The following is a 7,524-nucleotide window of genomic DNA, read 5'->3' on the forward strand; positions in this document are numbered from 1 at the left end:
AGATGCACTATTTCAGCTTTTAGCAATGCTAATTTTTAATCAGTTTCTTTCTTCTCTATTTATACTTTCCTTTTAGTTTACAGGCAAATAATCTGGGACAGTCTTGGGACAATATTAAGGGTGACTACATTTGAGCTCAGCATCCACCTTTTCTTCTGGACTATTTCCCATTAATCTTCAGATGTTATAATAACATTTGAAGCTTTCCTTACAAGTAAGAAAAGCAAGTTGGTGAAATTTCCCAGTCAGGCTCTCTCTAGTTTGTCTGGTTTTTGCTTTATTCTGATCACTGATTTAGTTTTGTGTGAGATTGTAGAGGTAACTACACTATACTTTATACACAAAATAATCACCTTTGCATATTTTAATTATGCTTTGTTTCTATTGTGAGTAAAGACAGCTAGCTGGAGAGCTGTAACTAGTAGAGTCTCCCAGGCATCAATGCTGGGTCTGGTCCTGGTCAACATCCTTATCAATGACATTGATGAGGGGACAGAGTATCTGCTCAGCAAGTTTGCTGATGATACCAAACTGGGAGGCTTGGCTGATATACCCATCTTAGTCCAGAGTGGGTTAGAGACTCAGTTCTTTTGGATATTCCCGTGTTATGAAATTAGAGGCACACACAAGGCCAAAATATCAACAGCGAGGCTGTTTATTAACAGAATAAAGTGGATGGATCAGAAGGAGAGAGAGAGAGAGAAGAGGAAAGGAATTATATTACCACCCCCCAAGACGGTTTGGGTCTGTGGAGGAAGGGTGCTGCCGCTTTGGTGTGGAGGAGATGTCATCCTTGTTGGCTGTGCTATCCTCCACTGGAGGAGGGGAGGGAGGGAGGGATCCCAAAGTCCAAGTCCTTCTCTGTGCAGCCTCTTCAGATCCATGAGTTGCAGCAGGTCACCATCTGTCCAGGTGGCGAATATGCATATTCCCGAGAGTATTGGTAGCAGTGCCATCTGCCCATCATTTCCATCCTTTGCACCATTCTCTCTTTCTGGGGTAGCTAATGGGTAGAAATGATCTTGTCTATGCACATTCCAGAGAGTCGTTATCCAGTGGCATCTGCCCAATACACTTCAGCTATTGTCTGGGCAAGCAGCAAAGGTGATTGTATCTTTGTTGAGTCACATCAAGAGAGGCAAGATTTAGTCTCTCGTAACACCTGAAGGCTGTGTGGCCATCCAACGAGACTTGGACAGCCTGGAGAGCTGGGCAGAGAGGATCCAAATGAGGTTCAACAATCATAAGTGCAGAGTCCTGCATTTGGGAAGAAATAACATGCTGCACCAGTACAGGTTAGGAGGAGATCTACTAGAGAGCAGCCCTGTGGAGGAGGGCCTGGGAGTCCTGGTGGATAACAAGTCATGGGTCAGTAATGCACCTTTGTGGTAAAGAACGCCAATGATGTCCAGAGGTGCATCAAGAGGGGTGTGTCTAGCAGATTGAGGGAGGTTCTCCTCTTCCTCTACTTTGTCCTGATGAAATATTACCTGGAATCTTGTATCCAGGTTTGGGCTCCCCAGTTCAAGAGGGACAGGGATCTACTTGAGAGAGTCCAAAGGAGGGCTACAAGGATGATTAAGGAACTGGAGCACTGCCTTATGAGGAGAGACTGAGACACCTGGGGCTGTTAAGTCTAAAGCAGAGAAGACTGGGAGGGGATTTAATAAATGTTTATAAATATCTGAGGGCTGGGTGTCAAGATGGAGGGGACAGGCTCTTCTCAGTTGCACCCTGTGATAGGGACAATGGATATAAACTACAGCTCAGGAAGTTCCACTTCAATATGAGGAGGAACTTCTTCACTGTGAGGGTCACAGAGCACTGAAACAGGCTGAGCAGAGAGGTTGTGGAATCTCCCTCACTGGAGATTTTCAAGACCCATCTGGATGCATTCCTGTGTGAACTACACTAGATTCTATGGTCCTGCTCTGGCACGGGGGTTGGATTTGATGATCTCTGGAGATCCCTTCCAACCCCTAAGATCCTGTGATTCTGTGACTACAAGTTTGTAACTGGGAAATAAAAGGCTTTCCTCATATCAATCCTGCTGTTAAAATGGGGAGGAGAACAAGATATTATTACAATAATGTCTCCATGGCAATCATTACATGTCATAGGCATAGAAAAAATATTGCAACTGAGAAGAGGATTTCAGGACATTTTTATAGAAATCTATTTGATTATCAGTTCCCCTGTCTCAAAGTGGTAAGGGAAAACAAACAAACACCCACCAAAAAAAAGACCCCCAAAAGACAAAGAGAGTCTATAGTGCTTCTGAATGATATAATTAAAATGTTCTCTCTTCAAGGGGTACCTGAACTGTTAAATGCTGATGACACATCCATGCCCTAGAAAGCCAGAGCAGGTGAGATCCTAGTTTAGAAACACACCCTCTGAAAGTATTGGGTTGAGAAGACAGATTTAGTAGTCATGAGGTCTTGTGTGAAAGTCGGACTTGATGATCTTTGAGGTCTTTTCCAACCTTATTGATTCTATGATTTAGATGATCCCATAGGATTATTCAAAACAAACAAAACAAAACAAAACAACAAAACCACCACCAACAAAAACACATGAGCTTTTAATTGTTTACATAAAGCTTTTTACCATGAGTGTATTAACTGAGCTTGTCATTATAATTTATAATACATATTTACAGGGCTATTTCCCTTATTGTTCAAGCCATACATTTCCTGTTAGGTTATTCAAATTATTTAAAACTAACTAGGTTACTAAATCTGGCTGTAGATTTGATATATATACATGCAGTTTTTCCTGTGTGCTCAGTATCCAGAGCTCAACTGTCTGGTGTTGATTAGCTCTGATGAGTCACACAAGATTTGTAGTGGCTGATCCTTGTTAAGCTTTCACCTATGTAAGGCAAAGTGTTCAAAGCAGCATTCAAAGTTCATTCACATCTACAAAGTGTTATGATGAGTCTGTTTTAAACAGTTAATTGGAAATAAATTTCTTTCAAGTTTGTGGGATTTGATTATATTTTTCCTTCAGAAAGTGTTCAGATAATTCTAGTACTTATTGGAAAGTATCTTGGTTTAGCCTAAGATCCATGCCTGCTCTTTGGGTGTGGAAAAAGGTGGTGTAGAAGTAACACAAAAAATAAGCTGTATCAAATTGAACTTGCTTAAAACACTTTCATGTTGATTTACTCTGTATGTAAGAACCTGGAGTCTGCAATAATGAAAGGCTAATTTGAAACTGAACCATTACAGAAGCAATTATCCTACCTAAAGGTTTATGTTTTTACATCGAGTTCAAAGGGAGTGTAATGTGATGTATCCTTCACTCCATTTGCAAAGGAGAATAAAAGGTCCATTACGGGCCTTGTAGCAATATGGCACTGGGCTTAAATCTGCCAAGAACCAAAAATAATCATTGAGTTGCTTTCGTGCAGGTAAGTTTTCATGCTCAAATCTCCTGGGGTTTGTTGTCATTTGCTTAACAATAAAATGGTTATTGAACCCGTTTCATCAGTTCAAAGGAACAAATCATATTCTGCTCTGCACAAGAGTCAGCTGAGTCTCTGTAGACATTTGTTGAAAGAACTTATGTAATTGTTTTTTAAAGAGCCATATATCTAATGGGAGGGTGTAAAGACGGCAAGAAACCATTCGTGTGTAGTGACTGCATAAGAGGCAGTGAGCAACAACTGGAACACAAGAAATTCCATTTAAATAGAAGAACACTGGAACAGGTTTCCCAAAGATGTTGTGTAGTCTCCATACCTCTAGATACTCAAAACTTGACTGAACACAGCTCTCAGTGACCTCAGGTAGCTGGCTTTTCCCTGAGCAGGAGACTGGAAAAGACAATCTCCAGAGGTGCCTTCCTTTTTCACTCTTGATAGCTCAGTTTTTTAAAATCTAAAGAGTTTGAAATTTGAACAGTACATTTGGAAGAACTGCTATACAAACACACCCTCTACACTGACAATTTCATTACTGATTCTTTAGGTTTGCAACTTGGTGAGCTCCTGGAAATCTCCAAGAAGGAAAAATTGAAGCGTTTACTTGTAGAGAGCCCAGAAGTAGAGTTCTCACATGATTTGTTCACTGGCAATCAGAACTGTGTAGTGCCTGGTGATGAAGGCTGCTTTGTGGTAAACAACACTAGGAGGTAAAGCCTGCACTGCACCACTGACAAAGGTAGACAAAATGTTATCTCTGAGGTCAGGGAAATCACATGAACAGTCCTAAGATACTCCACGCCTGGAAACCCATCCATTCGTGAGAGGTCTGTGTCCAATACGATCAACTCGTCCACTCTGAGAATATGCTCTCAGCACAGGAGATGAGAGGGGTGTTAGGAAAGCACCTGATTCCCCCAACCTGAGATCCTCTTTTTGACTGAATTAGTTACAAATAATTTTGTGAATCTGAGAAGGTTAAGAGACATTCAAAGGTTTTAAACTCCGTAGTATTTCTATTACAGTAGACCATGTTCTCCAGATAGCCTGTAGTCTTTATCACAGTATCACAGTATCACAGTAACTAAGGTTGGAAGAGACCCCAAGGATCATCAAGTCCAACCTGTTCCAACAGACCTCACAACTAGATCATGGCACCAAGTGCCACATCCAATCTCCCCTTGAACACCTCCAGGGACGGCGACTCCACCACCTCCCTGGGCAGCCCATTCCAATGACGAATGACTTGCTCAGTGAAGAACTTTTTCCTCACCTCGAGTCTAAACCTCCCCTGGCACAACTTGAGACTGTGTCCCCTTGTTCTTTGTCACAAACCATTACATAGCAACATGTTTGAGTTGACTACTATTTTATTTATAAGCTACAATGACTCATTTAAAACTCTTGCTATTTATAATGCCAGGGGATACTTATTTACTTCCCAGAGGACCCCTGCCACAGTTAAATATAGCTGTTTTTTACTCTCATTCCAGCATCTGCAGAAATTGTTTGCTTCCCCAATCAGTAACTTCTTAAGTCTACAATGTAGAAAACAAATGAAGGAAATCTCTGCTCTGGAACTTACTCTTCTTTAGTAGAGTAGGTATCTTTGATATTCCTCTTTGATATTTATGCTCAGTCACTTATTTTTAATCTGAGTCAACTACAACTCAGCTGCAAAGCCACAGAGCAAAATAAGTTAGCTTTTTCAAACTAACAAACAAATATCCTATTTGCTAAATATAGGGGTGTTTATCTGAAAACAATTAAAAAATGCCCAAGTACATTTTACCATGATGCTTCTTTTTATTCCATTCAACTCATATCAAATTGCCACATATTTTTTTGGTAATGACAAAAGGAACTCCTCCAACACCTGTTTATTTTGTATATTTGGTACATCAAGAGGTTTTAATCCTCCTTCACACAACACTTATCAATACTTATTAACTACAGCAGTTAGGTAAAGGGAAAATGCAAGATATCTAATTGAAATTAATTGTTGCTTTCAGTTTCCATTTAGAGCTTATGGAGTCCAAGCCATAGTACTGGCACAGACTCAATGAAGGCAGCTTTGTCAGTATTCAGTAGTCCCAAAGGGCTAAGCAATACAGTCTGAATACAACCCCCTACAAGTATAGCTCCTCAGACACAGCCTTTATTTGAGAGCAGTAAGAGTAATCGAAGCATATCTGTCTGGTGGCTCATCTTTACTGTCCCTTGATGTTTTCTAGGACAGGAATGCTTTGCCTGACTTTGAACTCAGAGAGTGAGCTCCATTTAGCACTTCTATTTCTATGTCTAGAGTTAGAAAAAAGTGTTTTATTCACACAAAAAGGTGGACATGTTCTTGAATAGAAGAACACATTAGCTTTAGTTCATGTTTTCTTTTACTGATGGTCAGAATGTAAGAACAGTAAGAACACACACACACATAGCTTTCCATCTTTATTTTATTTTGCTGTCTGACTTCTTTGCTTTTCAGGTATCAGTCACTTACAATAGGGGCTATTTATTTAGCAAATAGACTTTCTAAGCTTAAGATTTCCACAATCTCATAAGGATTTTCAAGTATTGTGATGTACTGGAAGGCAGCAGCAGGAGCAATCTTCTCTAGTAATCTACACAGAAACATGCACACACACACACACACACACACACACACTTACATCTGGACTTTGCAAGAGGTGCCAACGATATCATTACAGCCTAGGACTAGTTCAAAGTTTCTTAACTCAGCTGTGTTTACAGAGTATATTCTACCAAATTCAATTTCCATAATCACTCTGAAATTCATCAAATCAACTTTTGCTGTTTCCAGGAACTACTTCTGCAAAGGAACCTTGCCTACAGAAATAATCACAGCTGAAATACAAGCCTTATGCCTTTAGATATTCATGACCTCTAAAGATGGGCAAGTGTTAACACCCAAATTAATAAGAAAATACATAAAACAATGTTGAAACATCACTTGATTGATTGATTTGCTGAAATACATGTACATGTTTAATTTTTTGTTTCATAAACTATACAGGTCCAGGGTAGGTGCTGAAAAGATACCTAATGATAACCTCTGTATTGAGAAAGAAAAATTAATCAAAGTCTTACAGAGAACCCTCAAGACACCTTATGATTCTAATGCAAACAAATCCACTTGTGTCATCAAACACAAATAATTAAAGAGATACTCAAAATATGATCAAGAGAATCAGATCCTTCTTATGGTGAAACCCACCATTGCTTCGGACAGGTAATACTATACAACACTTGGTAGGGAGAATTCAGAAGTTCACCACAAAAGCTCAGGAAGACAAAAGGATGTGCAACACATTCCACACTTCACCTCACTAATAAAATATTTAAGAACAGTTTGAGCAAACAGTCTTCCAACTCAGTCCTTCATCCCAAGCCATAGGGATCTGCACTGCAATGACACACACCCATCAGCAAAATGCCACCTCTCACCTCCCCAAAATGCAAAACCAGGAAGGTGGAGAGGGTTTGAATGTACCTTCATGGCAAAGTTCAGCCCTGGTCCTTACTGTATGGACTGTAGAACAGAAACCCAAGAAAGGTACAAACTTCTGGTGGGGATGGGATGTGGGTTGCTTTCTTCCATTGACAAGAAGCTTGGAACTAGCTGGATCCAGCTGTGACTTGCACAAAACAGCTCCAGCCTACTCTAGCACAGCTCACTCTGCAGGGCTGGATGTCCATTGTTATTGAATGATATCTTCTCAAGATTCTCAAACATTACTTCTGGACATGAAGACTAGACATGTGTTGTATAAAAGAGCAATTCTCCAAAGTCCCTTAGTTGAGCAGAGGGAGCTCTGAAGACAGAAGTTAGACATTTCAAGAGCCTTTGTGTCTGAAGTTCTGAGAGCCAGACCAAAGCCATTTCTGACAGCTCCTCCAGCAAAGTGAAGTTTCCTTAACTCTTTACACAAGTGGCTACTCAGTACACAGGGCTTTAAGGCAGGGTCATGCCCTCTGTTGCATATTTCATGTCTCTACTCACTACAGAAGTCTAAGGCTTCAAAGGGATTTTTTTCTTTCCCACCATTTTTGATGGTAACACACAGAGTTTTCAGGAA

The sequence above is a fragment of the Dryobates pubescens genome, chromosome 10, assembly GCF_014839835.1.
Source record: "Dryobates pubescens isolate bDryPub1 chromosome 10, bDryPub1.pri, whole genome shotgun sequence".
Taxonomy (NCBI): domain Eukaryota; kingdom Metazoa; phylum Chordata; class Aves; order Piciformes; family Picidae; genus Dryobates; species Dryobates pubescens.